General features: G+C 42.3%; 1 protein-coding gene across 1 annotated transcript in view; it reads right to left on the bottom strand.

Moving 5' to 3' along the window:
- The window catches only part of foxp4 (forkhead box P4), a 121,289-nt gene extending 107,847 nt beyond the window's left edge, over positions 1 to 13,442 (bottom strand). Inside the window, exon 1 of the mRNA XM_077573578.1 lies at positions 12,979 to 13,442. The gene's annotated coding sequence lies outside the window, so the exon portion shown is untranslated. The remainder of the gene's footprint in view (positions 1 to 12,978) is intronic.
- Positions 13,443 to 14,515: the final 1,073 nt, after the last annotated feature.

Below are 14,515 nucleotides of genomic sequence, written 5' to 3'. Positions count from 1 at the left end.
TTAACAATTAAGCAATATCACACTGGATTGATGTTGTGCTTGGTCAACAAACTTTTTGTAACTTACCCAGTTTAGTTGTGTGGTCATTCTTTGCAAATGTCTTATTTTTAAAGTTTGCTTTCATAGATGACAGGAATCAAAGAATAATGACTGTTAAGGGGGTGAAATCAAAGGATTTGGACCATTTTAAGTCAAGCAATGACTAAACGATTACTTGATTACAAAAACAGTTGTCCATTAATTTAATAACTGATTTATTGTCAAATAACGGATGAATGTTTTACATCTCTAAATCAAAATAAATAAAACGGTTCTGTAATACACTTTCATGCAAAATATAATTTTATCCGATTCATCGATGGAATAATCGATAGCATAATCGTTTCTAAAAATGTTCTATAGTGACAGCCCTCCTCTACATAAACAAAAAATAACACAAAGACAACAACTAATGTGAATTAAAAAGGCCTTAGCGAAGAAATGGTGCGAAATACCCTACGACAGCACCTTTCTCCGACCCAATGACGCTCGACCCGTTTTGGGTTCTGAATGACCGGCCGCCCTAATGTGGCCATCGTTTGCTGTCGCGCAAAACACGACGACATCATCCAGATAAACAAACACATCACACATTCACACCTGCATGCAAACACCTCATAAAGACGCTTGCTTACTCACAGGAGGGGGGGAAAAAAAAATCCCCTCCACTTCATTAGGAAAGTAAACACAAGTGCTGTCTGAAGTGGCTAATTAGAGACTAATTACTCCCCGCTCGTTACTAATGCAAATTAGATTACGCTGCTTAACTTCCTCGTGTCCACAACGCGGCTGTTAATTGAGGCCTTTTGAAATTAAATTACCCGCTAATTAGCATATCAAAACCATTCATTCTGCGGCAACAAGGAGCTGGCAAGGAAGGGGGGGAGGCAAGGGGTGGGGGGGGGGGGGGTGTTGGGGGGACAACAACAACAAATGCCAAGTTTTGTTAATGAGTTTTGCTAATTGAATATGTATGCTCGATCCAAGGGTTTTGGTCAGGAATACCTGCTTTGTGTGTGTGTTTGTGTGTGTTTGTGTGTGTGTTTGTCGCCAAATGGAAACAGCATGTATCATATGAGCAGCATATAATTAAAGCCACCAAACGCGTTGGAGGCGAGCATGAGATGGATGCTCAGCTCATGAGAGGAGAAGGACCTCGTGCGCGTGCGTGTGTGTTGAGTGTGTTCGTGTGTGTGTGTGTGTGTGTGTGTGTGTGTGTGTGTGTGTGTGTGTGTGTGTGTGTGTGTGTGTGTGTGTGTGTGTGTTTGTCCAGGCTATAAGGTGTCTTTGAAGTAAAGAACTTGCAGCTCTTGTAAAGTCCCCCGACCCCCTGCTAGCGCTTTCTCTGCATCTACCGGTAACTGGCCCCTCTTCACCTCCTTTATAATAACTTAGCATCTACACACACACACACACACACACACACACACACACATACACGCGCGCACACATTTTATGGCCACTAGCAGGTGAACAGCGCAATCTTTCATTCAAGCCGGATCAGATTTTCCCTTTTCCTCTCACTGAATTTTAACTTGCCGGATTAGAAATGGTGAGTACATTTTGCCTGCTTCTGAATGAGAGTGTGCGCGCACACACACACACACACACACACACGCGGTAAAAGCCAGCGGCTATTAGCTCCGTTAATCTAAAGATCCATCTCAGCCTTGTAATGTAAAACCAGCAGAAATAAAGTCCCCTTCCCGAACTGCAATCAAGCTGCATGAAAGGCCTCATTCTCTCATTTCTTATCTTTTTTTTATCCCAAGATGGAACCCAAAAAAAAAGAAAGAATCGTAAAAAATGGAGAGGTAGGCACCTACAAAAATGGAAATGTGCGAAGAAGATGTGACGATTGATTCCGTTAACGGTATGCAAGAAAATTTGCCCTAATTGCTGCGATTATCCTATTAAACAGTTGGAATTTGAGCATGTTGATGAAAAAAATTGATTATTCGTCTATTTCTTTTCAGAGTTTCTTCTTAATCAAAATCTAACATCCTTGAAAAATTAATTTGAAGCCATTTCTTATCAGTTAATTAAATCGGGTTGGAAGTCTTTTTTTTTTTTTTCTTCTCCGTTTGGGTGCCGCATGATTAGAACGGTTGTGTTCTTCTCTGTTCAGACAGCATGACGTTGGAGGGGAACTTTTCACTGTCTCATCAAACATTCACCAGCACAAGAATAGGACTTCTTTGAAGGGCCCGCCGCCAACGATGTCTTTTTTTTTTTCTCTCTCTCTCTCTCTCTCCCCTCTTCCGAACCTCGGCTGTACTGATAAGTCGCGCTACACCCAATAGATCCTTCTTTCTCGTTAACACATTCTCATTAATGGACAGAGAAAGCAAATGGTGGGAGCGTGAGGCGGAGAGATCTCGTTTTAGCAGGATGGGCATGATAATCGATTGATTGATTAATGAATTAATTGTGTGGAATAGAGAAAAAAATGAGTCGGTTATCCTAAACCATTGAGATAATAACAGATCATTGATCAAGTTTTTTTTTTTTTTGGAGTAGTCACTCATACCAATATCAAGTACCGATACACAAGATTTGGTATCGGCCCGATACGGATACCTGGTATCGGTACTCGCCCAACCCGAGTTAAAGGTGATAAGGCAAACAGTTGAGGTTTTTTTTTCATGATTTTGGGATGGCCACATTCAGAATCCGAGCAAGAGTAATCGATAATAAGATGACTATTTTTAAAGCTACCCCCCCCACCCACACACCCACATTTTTTCATCACCTGTGCCCAATGGGGTTGCAGGCCATGCCCAAAAAGTCATTTTCTATATACATTCCAAAAACCCTATTTGGTCAAAATGAAACTAACTGGGTAAAAAAAAAGGGACCGATCCAACATTTTGCATTATTCAACCAAACCAAAAAGGTGGGTCAAACAAATAACCCACAAACAGCCCATTTTGGGGTTGTTTTCTTTTGGGTTGTTACGAATGCAATTTGTCCCAAGATTTTGGGTTAAATAGCTTCAGTTTTACCCATTTCAATTGTATTATTCAATTTGCCCAAAAAGACGGGTCGAATGAATAACCCACAAAACGCCACCAAAATTGGGTTGCTTTGTGGGTTATTATTTTTAACCTGACCCAATGTTTTAGACTAAACAACTCAAAAAGTTGGGTTGGTTCATTTTTGACCCAATACAAGTGTGAATCATTCAAATAAGACACAAAACAACCCAAAAATGGCTTGCTTTTTGGGCTTCTAATTTAATTTGACCCAACTTTTGGGTTGAATGACTCAAAAAGTTGGGTCAGTCCATTTTTCATTTTTTTTTTTTTTTTTTACCATTTCTGACCCAATTATTTCTTAGAGTATGCTGAGGGCTGCTAGAAAATGGATGACAGGCTGCAAATGGCCCCCGGGCCGTAGTTTGGACACCAATGCCTTACTTGATCAGGGGCATTTTGTCAAAATATCAGTCCTTAGTATGCAATCAACTAAAACGCAGAGTTCATAAGGAGATGGAGTCACGTGCACTATTGGCACAGGTGGATATATTTGTTTGGGCAAAAGTGAACACGAGAAGTCATAAAAATAGAGTTCCTTGACATAGATTTCATTTTATTCCATATCCTGCTAGATTTACTCATCAGAGGGTGACTTCACCTAAGAAAACTAGTTTTCTATTTCTGGAGGAATACTAATTATAAAATCTCTGCCCTTGGCAAAGGAAAGCCCCTCTCAAAGGGAGGGGCGAGAGAGAGAAAGAGAGAGAGAGAGAGAGCGAGCGAGCGAGTCCATTCAGTGCCATCAGACGAAGATAAGTTCTCTCTCTACTTCAGCGATCAGCAGAGCAGAACCGAACAGATACAGCGCACTCGGCTCATCTGTCCATCCCGGCCTCCTCAGGGAGGCGAGCAGGGATTGGGAGGTGGGGGGTGGGGGGGGGGCATACGGGGAGGAGAACAAGAGGGAAGAATCAGTCGGAAAGAGAGGAGTATGGAATATTTCTGTGATTGGATCATCAATGGAATGAATATTACAATCCAGACAGAGCTCAAGATCAACCAATCAACGCGCGTCCTCATCAGCCAGTCGGCCCCCATTAAAGCTCCGGGGTGGAGTTGTTCGTAGTTCCATCTGTCAGGATTTGAGTCCCCCTGTTTTTTTTTTTCCTTTCTTTACTCCAGCTGCCCTCAGACGGGAGAATTCTTAAAACGCACAATTACCGCACACAACTATCAATTTCCCCTTCAATTAATCCTGGGGGGGGGGGGGGGGTAGCAGGGGGATGAAACATTCCAATTTTGGAAAGGAGTATAGGAGGCGTATTACACCTCAACGGGACCAACTTGACCTTTTCATTGGAGGTCAATCAGTGCACTGTACAGCCCCAGGTGATCACATTTATCACCAAAAATCCTGTCCGTCCCCGGGACCCTTCTGTCCCGTCTGTCCTCGTCCTTCGTCTCTGCTGACGACTCGCCCGCCCCGATAAACTGTTACTAAGTGACCTTTAGACGATGCAACGCCGCAGCGGCACATGCGGCAGATTAAGACTACAGGTTGCACGCGGCGGCGCCGACCTTCGCCGGCCAACAGGCGCTCCTCTTTTACTTACTGACGAAAAACTTAATAGGAGGAGTAAAGCGGATTTGGTTCTCTATAGTCAGCGCACCATTTAATTTATTTCAGGGACAAGCAGGTGTAGTGACAAAATGTTCATTCAGCCAGCAGGGTATTCAGACCAGCAAACACAATTTGTGACCTTTTATACGATGAAAGCATACAAAAATCTATGAGCTTACACGGCAGCCAAATGAGAAATTTGTGTTAATCCACGACGGCTGAGCACGAAAATGTTTCGTTAGCAAATGAGATGGGAATGCGTATGGAGCGTCTCCATTTTCAATGCTTCCGCTGCATTGTGTTGAATTTGCTGAAGGGTGTGATTGATTGACCTTGCGGCGCATTCCTGTCAAATCAGCGCCGCGGAATGAAATGATTGCTATTGAACAAGCGCGAGGAGAGGTAGCGAATGTTGGGAGTAAACTGTGATGACAGCCGGGATGTAATGAAGAGGCTGAGAGGGAACGCAGAGACGTCGTCATTAGAGACGACGGCGAGAGTCGGAGTGAGGCAGAGAAAGAGGGGAAGAAAAAGCAGAAGAGAAAATAGAGAGTTGGAAGTTCAAGATGGAGATGGAAACACTGGGTAACAAATCACAGTTAAAGAACTTTGTTATTGATGTTGACAAAAAAACACAAAAAGGAGAGCTTGTTTGATTAGCACAAAAAAAAAAAGAAACGAAACACATGCCAGGGGTGTCAAAATCATTTTTGTGTCTCATTGTCTAATTAATGACTTGATCAAAACCAATTTATAGATTGACAGTTTTGAAATCAGAAGTACAAAAATGATCGTTTGTTCAATTATTATTCAAGTAAAAAGGGAACAAAAAATCCCAACATTATTTTGTTTTAGACATGACGATTTGAAATGACGGTACAGATTTTAGCAAGGGTTATGATAGATGACTCATGGTTTAGTTTTGCGAGCCACATAAAATGATGTGGCCTTAAGTTTGACACCAGCCAAATTGTTGAAAAAGGCTGTGATTTTTTTTTTTTTTGCAATAAAGCAGTACTTCATAATTGAAACAGATTATTCCGATAAAGGATGTTTTCATAAATTTATGGATAGAATAAAAATGCACAATTTTGTCAACACACAATAAAAGCCTCCATCTTCATTTGCGCCTACTTTTTAATTACCCCTTTCTCTTTTTTCTTCTCTGACAGAGCCCTCCTATCGCATCCCCTCTCAATCCCGCAAGTCTTCAAAGCCTAACAACACAAACACACACACACTGGCGCGCACACACACACGGCCTTCCCTCCTTAGGAACATGAGAACTGTCTCTAATTCACAGGCTGGCAAAGCCGCGCTGGACAGCAATCTTGATCTGGCGGGATTACGATACTTTTATTTCCCCGAGAGCCAAGAGGGGAGGAAGGGCGAAGTCGGAGGCAGGCGTGTAGTGTACGTCTGTTCAAATCTTTGTACAAATGTCAGAAAATGACAGCTGAAAACAGAAACATATATATATATATATATATATATATACAGTGGAACCTCTGAGTTCAAACGGCTACAAATCGGACTTTGGCCCAAAAATCGAAGTAAAAAATGCCTCGGAGTTTGACCTCATTCTCGGAGTTTGAACACCCAAGCAAAGCCAAACGTACCTTGAGCGTGAAGCCGAGTGATGCCGAATGCGGGGACGAAGCGCCGCTCATTTCCAGTCAGAGCGGGTGAATACTCCCGGAGGTGCTCCGTACATTCGTTAGTGCATTTGGATTTTTCCACGACACTTTTCTTCGACATGGGCCCAAAGAAAAAGGCAGCAGTGCCAGTGGCAGAAAAGAAAAACGTACAGTGCTATGAACCATAGTGGATTTAGGAAGGAGATTATCTCGCCGTTGTAACTTCTTCCGTAAATACTGGCACAAGGACCCCTCTTAGCTGTTCAACAATGTGCCTGATGCTAAACAGCGCACAAGGACCCTTTGGTAGTCTAACAATATGCCCAATGTAAAATACACTAACTCCGCTCTGAACTAAAGCATGCATTCATTACCATCACACCACAACAAAAGATGTAAGGTACTTTTTATTGTTTAAATACTGTACAGGGTGTACATGTTTTTTTGTTGTTTTTTTTTAGATAAATAGAAATTAAAATAGGATTTTTCTGTTTTTGGAGCTTGGGAACAGATTAATTGCATTTACATTATTTCCTATGGGGAAAAATGTTTCAGAGGTTGAACAATTCGGACTTTGAACACTTCACAGGAACGAATTCTCATATATATATATATATATATACACACACACACACGCTTATGGTTCCCGGACACAACATTAGGTACACCTGTACAGTGTAATGAGATGCAATCAGGAAATTGTTTCTTATTTTACTCCTCTGGTGTAGCTAATCTGAATCCAATTCAGTATTGACCGTTGCAATGCAGTGACCAGCGCATGTCCACATTCACACATTCATAATCAAGTGATTCAGAAAGCAGGCTCATCCCTCCCTGCCGCGGAGGAAGAAGAGACAAGGGGGGCAAGGAAGGTGGAGGAAGGGTGCTAGGGAGGAGGGGATTACACAATTATTCAGATAACAGCTGGGAATAATCTAGTGGCAGATGTCTCTCGGCCAACAATGCCCACCGCACACTGACGCCGACACCGGTTTCAATGCAAAAACAGCCACTGATGGAGCCACACCAAAGATCTCAATTCCTCCCTCCCGCCTTTAAACCTCAACTGCACCGCTGATGAAATCATCTATAAAAATAATATCAGACTATCGCCTCACGGTGATGAATTGCACTAAAGAATACATACAAGTTCGGAAAACTGATGACCTGTTTGCTTTTTCTTCTCCGTCACAGCTGCTTGAAAAACAGAACCTAAAACCAGAGGAATTCAGTCCGGAGAGTAGAGAGAGCGAGAGAGAGAGAGGTGGAAGGTCACGCGGTGATTGGCAGTTAATTGAATGTGCGCGCACACACACGCACACACACACAATGAGTGTATCCACAGCGCAACAGCATCCCCTCAACTCCTGATAGTAGCTGCACCCCTACCGAGTAAAGCCTGCCCAGAAGAAAAAAAAGAAGCCTTTTATTGTTTTCCTTTTGTGGAGAAGATAAGCAAACTGTTTAGAAAGACTCAAAGTTCCCAAGCACCGGCCTCCTCTAATCTCCCATGTGAGGTTACACGCGGCGGAGGAGGAAGGAAAAGGGCGGTCCAGACGGGTGCCAAAAAGCTCCGTCAATCCGTCAAGCCGGGCCGCCTATTGTGATTTAGCCCAACACCGGCTAACAACTCGTCCTGTCAGGGGATGGATCATCCCACGCGGCGCCTCACATGCTAATAGCTTAAGTCGGCATCCCGTGCCCCCCCCCCCCGGAACTAATACCACAAATACTAATGCCATAAAAGAGCCCCTGCAACACTTTTCGCTTGCGTTCGCCAGCATCCCGATACTTGACGGATTAGAAGACGTAATGAGATGCGCCCCAAATGGTTATTACCTCACCGTTCTACTGTGACGTGTATCTGAGTGTATTTGATCTTTATCAGATTTGGTGTTTAAGTAAGTCTTTCCACAGTGGTAAAAATTAACTCAAAGAGTAAGAGTAAAATAACACAAGCTAACATTACACAGTGTTAATGGAATTTAACAAAACAGGTTAAATAACATTGGAGAGAGTGGCTCTCGCAGTGTTGATTATTTACTCTAATCATATTAACGATCAAATCAAAAATGAGACGACCAAACAAGATTGTATTTGAAAGTGCCAATTATGCTAACTAAACTTAAAGTGAGTGCTAGAGTGAAAGCATTTTGCACCCGAGAGGCCGACATCACGTCCCTCCAGTCAGACGATTTATGAAACGCGCCTCGGCGTAGCCATAATGCTGCGCGGCGCGCACTTCGCAGCTGTCAACTAAGCCTTCACTACCATCCTTTTCAATACACATTAAAGCGCCGGCGCGCAAAGTTGAGTCACATTGTTGTTCCGAGCGAAGCTTTTCCACTGATCTGCTCTCCGGCTCCTCCGCTCGATTGACGGCCGCCCTGTCAGTCTGTCGCGGCGCTTTAGAAAACACCAACGGCTCTCTGATGAAGCGCTTACAAAAAGGTCAGAGGCTTGGAGGCGAGGGGAGCCGACTGCGGGGATAGGAAGGGGAGGAAAGGGAGTCGGGACGGAGTGAAGGAAAATCCATAACACAAATAAAGCTGTCAGCGGCGATGCGGAGTTAGCGCAAGACGCGACGACCGACGGCTGATTGTTCATCAACACAAACGCTCATCAGTTTTTCTCCAAAATGATTCACCATTTCCTGCACTGTTGTCTCTATAAGTTGCCATCCTTATATTTATGTGTTCCTATAGCACAGTCCGTTGTCCCTGATGTTGTTATTGTTGCTTGTCCACAAATATTTTCAGGTAATTCTACCGGCTCTGATGGATTTTCAGGTGAATTTTGGTTTCTTTCATTTTAGTTTCTTCTTTATTGTCTGTAGAGAAGCAAGTGACAGTGACAGTAGCTTGTCGATCACAAAAGTCACTCTGCATCCGCCTCACCATCTACTTTGTTACCACGGAGTTTATTTTATGAGGGCAATTAGGAAAACTTGCACTTCCATGTTCATTTTACGCATCAAAGATAGACAATGGCTGAAATGAAAAGCAGCACTTAGCATCTAGTGTGCTTGTGACCTCATGATCCTTAGCCAAACTTGAAAAGCTCCGACCGCCGCCTCCTTACTTTCCGATTTGCTCTCATTCCTCCAGACTTCACACTGACAGCACCCCCCCCCCCCACACACCACTACCAAATGCAGACACACACACTCGAGAGTGCCCCACCCCTTCAGTTCCAGCTCTTTGCTCCAACCATGGCCTCAGGTGCCAAACGCACCCTGGAGAGGCTGATCTAATGCTTCCTCAGCTGTAATGACCCGCGCCTCAAGAACTCTTGGACGCTCCTACCAGCCTTTTTACTCGTATGTTCTATCTCTGTCCCTCACTTCCCTTTTCACAACGACCCCTCCTCCCCTCTACACCCGCTCATAGGAAACAGTCTCTTCCGCTTTGAACTGTTGGGTCACTCCTTCCAACATCCATCAGCTGTTAATGGGCTGGTGTTCTGTGGAACTACTCAAAATGAGCCCGTCCCATCGAAAATCATCACGTCTCATGTCAGACACTTGAATAAAAAAAAAAATCAGCGAGCCATCCTATCAATGAGAATAATTTTCAGCTTCCTTAAAAGTCCAAAGGCAACAAAAGCAAACCCGTGCCTCGCTCACAGGTGGCCAACATCTCTTCATTCACCAACACTCGTCCCCGCGTTCTTCCTCGCCTGCAACTTTACAGTACGACGCTTGCCTCCTGACCCGTCAGGAAAACACATCTCATCTTTGAAAAATGTGCAGGGATTTATTAAACGCGGTCGCACAAACACACACACACACACACACACGAGCATTGAGCCCCTCGACTTCTCCTAAATAACAAGCTCAATTTGAACCACATGTATAATCAGGACTCAGTCAAAAGCAATGTGGCGGCAGTTTCAGCAGGCTGTCAATCATTTGAGTAAGCAACCTGAACATTCTCCCACTTGCTGCACAAACGTGTCTATTATATCTCTTTAATAATTGAGGTGATTCATCTTTTTGCTGAAAAATGATCAATGACTGAAATAAAATGTATTTTTTTGGAACATATGTTAACATAATTGTTACATCGTGTCAAATCTTTTTCTCCCCACATTTATGCTCGTTTCAACAGCGACACTTAAAATGATTTTTTTTTAAATCTGAATTTTTTTTCTTGTTCTCCAACCTCAATTAAAATGTTACCATTTCACTTTTTGTTGCAGCTAAGTGGCACCATAGAAAGAAAACCTTCCCAGTGTCTAAATGTTTACTATGGCAGTGTCATATATGCGCACTCTTCAACATCACTTTGCAGCCAAAAGCCCACTCAGACTTGTGGGCTGGGGTTCGCAGCATATTACGGACACAGCCGACGCACAGGACATTTAAAACTTGAAATCGTGTCCATTTTCACTGAAGCAGCGCAGGTGAATTAAAAAAAAGGGGGGGGGGAGCACTTTTCTACATACTCCCTATTGTACACATAGTATCACTAGCCCTTCTGATGGAGGTGAGAGGACCCTCTGAGTGAGTTTATGGATTAAAACAATCATGGCTTGGTTTTTAATCTGGATGAAGAGGTTTTTTTTGTTAAGCATGTGAGATTCATTGCAATTTTTTTTACCCATTTCACAGAGTCAGTCAGAAAGACACACACTTTAGCGCCTGTTCTGTTGGAAAGACTCGGGCTGATAGAGGTCCGGACCAGCAGTGCACGACATACAAAACGTGACACGGAAAAGACACAGCTGTCGGGATAGATGAGACGAGAAGGAAAAAAAGAGAAAAGAAGCAAAAGTGTGGAGGCAAATGTGAAGGGAGAAAAAAAAAAAGGTGTTGACGGGCATGCAGGCAACTGCACAATAGTGGACAAGGGCAAGAAAACGTCAGCCTGACACACACCAACTTGTTCCTCCTCAAAAACAACTTTTGTTTCAGTAGGTCTTTAAATTTCCCGAGATGTCAATAGTGTGATTGAACAAGACAAACACGTTTTAACATCTTCACCTTTATATGGTTGATAAACATTTGACTATCTCCCTCATAAAATTAAATGTAAACGTGAAAGATGGTCATTAAAAATGCAACATTTAAAATCAAATCTTTTTTTTTTGTTAAAAAAAAAAAACTCAAGAAGAGTGTAAAATATGCTGTTGACATACAGTTAGGATTCCTGACATTTTTTAAATGGCTGTATTTTAAGACATTTGTTTCTTTTTCTGTCAGTTCAATCAAAGTAATGGGAATATATTTAACACGTAGTTCTTGTCTCATATTTAAGACTTTTACAGAAACCCTTTTTCTTTTCCTTTCAATCTACATGAAATTCCAATATTAATGGTAGGCATGCAGTCGCCACCAAGTACCTGTCTGACAGCACCAATGTGACAAGGTCAGGGAGCATGATTGAGAGCTTTTGCATCTTTTGTTCAAGTGCAATTAAGGGAGGGGGGGGGGCAGAGAGGAAGAGGGAATATGGAAACAAAACAGAAGGAAAAAATTGAGAGATGGATGACATGGTAAATAAAATCAAATTTGACAAATGTCTCGGAGCCCATCAATCAAGTGGCAATGAGGCTGGTGTCAGCTTGGCCACCACATTGAAACATAAGCTGCAATTAATTGTTTCAGGTTTACAACCATTTTTGTCCACTTGATATTTCACAAGCATATTCACTCAATTTAAGTATACTCACAAGGAACATAAGTTGTTAAATGCAGATACAATTTTATATCATTTGTTTATTTATTATTCGTATTTTGTAAGTAATATAATTAAAAAAAAATACCTAAATATGTTTTTGAAATTTAGGAATGCATTTTTAATAGTTATTCCAAAAAAAGTTTCATTTTAAAGTAGCTGCATGCAATACAAATACAATTGCTTCAAGTTTAACAGTGCAAAGGCAACTTTCCTCCGTTTCAATTTAATTTTTGGATGGTGCAAAAAAATGAGCAAAAATCATCAGTAAGAAGAAACTCAGAGAGCTCACACATGGCGGTTAAAATTTCAAAAAGTCACAACGGGTTTGAAAAGAAGGTATTGTTCCCTGACCTTTTGACTAGTGAGCTTTTTTCCCCCATCGTTTTCACTCTTTCTTTTTAACACAATGAGTTTATTATAATCAGTGAGGGTTGCATTAAAAAAACGCTGTGATACAAAGATAAAAGCAAATTAAAATAACTACTTTTTTTTTTTTTTAATTAAGTGAGGACTTTAAAGCTCAAGTGTTGTAAAATTACCACCACATAACTTCACGTCGGCGTTTATGGTCAAAAGACGTGTGGGGATTCATTGAGTGAAGTTACAATTTGCTTGTAAATAAAAGACTAACAGATTTAACCCAAAGTTCATCCCTTTAGAAAAGAAATACTATCTAGAAATAACTTTTTTTGAAATGCAAAAATACATATTTAAAACAAATGATTTCATGCTTGAAATGCAGCTGCAAGGGGACCTTTTGGATTTTAGCACAGGGTGAAAATTCCCTTTTAAGCACATTTTTAAAAAGACAAAAAGGAGCGTGAAAGAGCAACTCACCCACACAAACACGATAATGCGTTAAAGTGCTCAAACTGAAACCAATAAGAGACACTTTTCCACGTGCTCAGAGCGACTTAAAAGTTGACAAACGAGGAGAAAAGTGGCAAAAGTCGCCTGTTCTCGCAGCGTGAATGAGATAGTGCCATAGTGAGTGCGAGTGCGTGCGTGTGCTATGCATGAACCTGTTCTCTCGTGTTGGGAAGAAGTCAACTTTCACGCCAGCGGTTGGAGCATGTGGGCAGCCCGGCTCCGGCTCCTCTCGGCCCCCCGTGCGTCCCCTCGCTCTCTCGGCAACAAAAAGGCCACACACGCCGGCGGGGGGAGAGAGATATCGTACACACACGAAAAAAAAAAACTTAAAAAATAACAGTAAAAAAAAAAAGATGAGAAATAAAGCGTGAAGAAGTGAAGCGGAGACGACAAAAGCGTGCTCGCGAGTTAGTCCTGTTCTTGTTGTTGGCTTCTTTTGTGCGCCTCTGGAGTCAAGTCACAACAATTGTGCGGCTCAAAGTGTGCCGCCGTGCGCAACTTCGCGTTTTGTCTTGCCTCTCCCGCTATCTCGTCCCAAAAAAAAAAAAAAAGCCTCTCCCGGTTTTGTCTTTTGCTTCTTTTTTTTCAGAGCCACAAACTTCGTCCGCCGCCGCTCCGCTCTTTTTTGCTATCCACTCTGACGCTCCCTCGCTGGAAATCAGCCTTGAATCACCAGGGCAGCGTGCGTGCGCGTGCGTGCCTGCGTGTGCGCGCGCCAGTGTGTGTGCGTCCTGCAAGGGGACAGCTTGCGCGCTACCGTAATGCCTCTAAAGCAGGTGCGCCTTTTCAAAACGCCACTACAATAGGAAACAGCGCCTCTCTCTCCTTTTCTCCCCTCATGCCGGGTGAGTTGATTTTACTTTGGGGATTCTTGCGTCTTCTCCATCTCAACAATCAATTGTGCTTCACGTCTGGAGTGATTCTTATTGCATTCTTCATCCCTAATGTAAAAACGACAGATGGTCTATTCATCAGCTGCTTTTTCATGAAAGTGTTTAGTAAAGTGTTTGTTAAAGGTCAAAAGCCTCTCTGCTTAAACAATGGTTTACAAAGCACATTAAATCACAACTAAGGTAGTAAAATGAGCAACTGACTTAAGAGAAAAAACACTCCAAAAGTTGCCTGCAAGGTGGCACACCATTTTTGGTGAGGTTTGCATGTCTGTCTTAAAAATCTGAGGTTGCAGGTGCAAATCTCAGCAGCAGACTTCCTGTGTCAAGTTGGTACTTTCTCGTCATGCTTTTGTTTCTCTGGCTTCTTTCCACATTCCAAAAACATCTACTTGTTTAATATAAAATGATCTGAAATCGTTCCACCAAACTACTTTACTGTATCTAGATAAAAAAAAAAAAAACATTTCATAGAAATTAGAAAAAGGCATAAGCAAAAGCAGCAGCAAAAGCAGCAGCAAAATGTTCATGCTATCCATGACGGCAGCCAGTGGTGAGGTCAACTTGTAAATAAAAATATTTCCAAATGCAGTAATACATTCACATTGGTGCCTTGGTTGCTTTTATTTTGTAGTTGTTCCTGGCAGTGTGTCTAGCGTGACGGCTGACTTAACTCGCATTTTGTGTCACTCTGGTTGTGGTGTCTTGTAAATATTTGTTACCGACATAAACAATACAATGTCGTGCCGAAATCAAGTTCAATCGCTAATTAAGGATGCTAAAAAAAAAAGATTTAATC

This window comes from Vanacampus margaritifer, chromosome 8 (assembly GCF_051991255.1).
Source record: "Vanacampus margaritifer isolate UIUO_Vmar chromosome 8, RoL_Vmar_1.0, whole genome shotgun sequence".
Lineage (NCBI taxonomy): Eukaryota > Metazoa > Chordata > Actinopteri > Syngnathiformes > Syngnathidae > Vanacampus > Vanacampus margaritifer.
The sequence above is the reverse complement of the archived record's forward strand: the minus strand, read 5'-3'. Positions and strand labels throughout refer to the sequence as shown.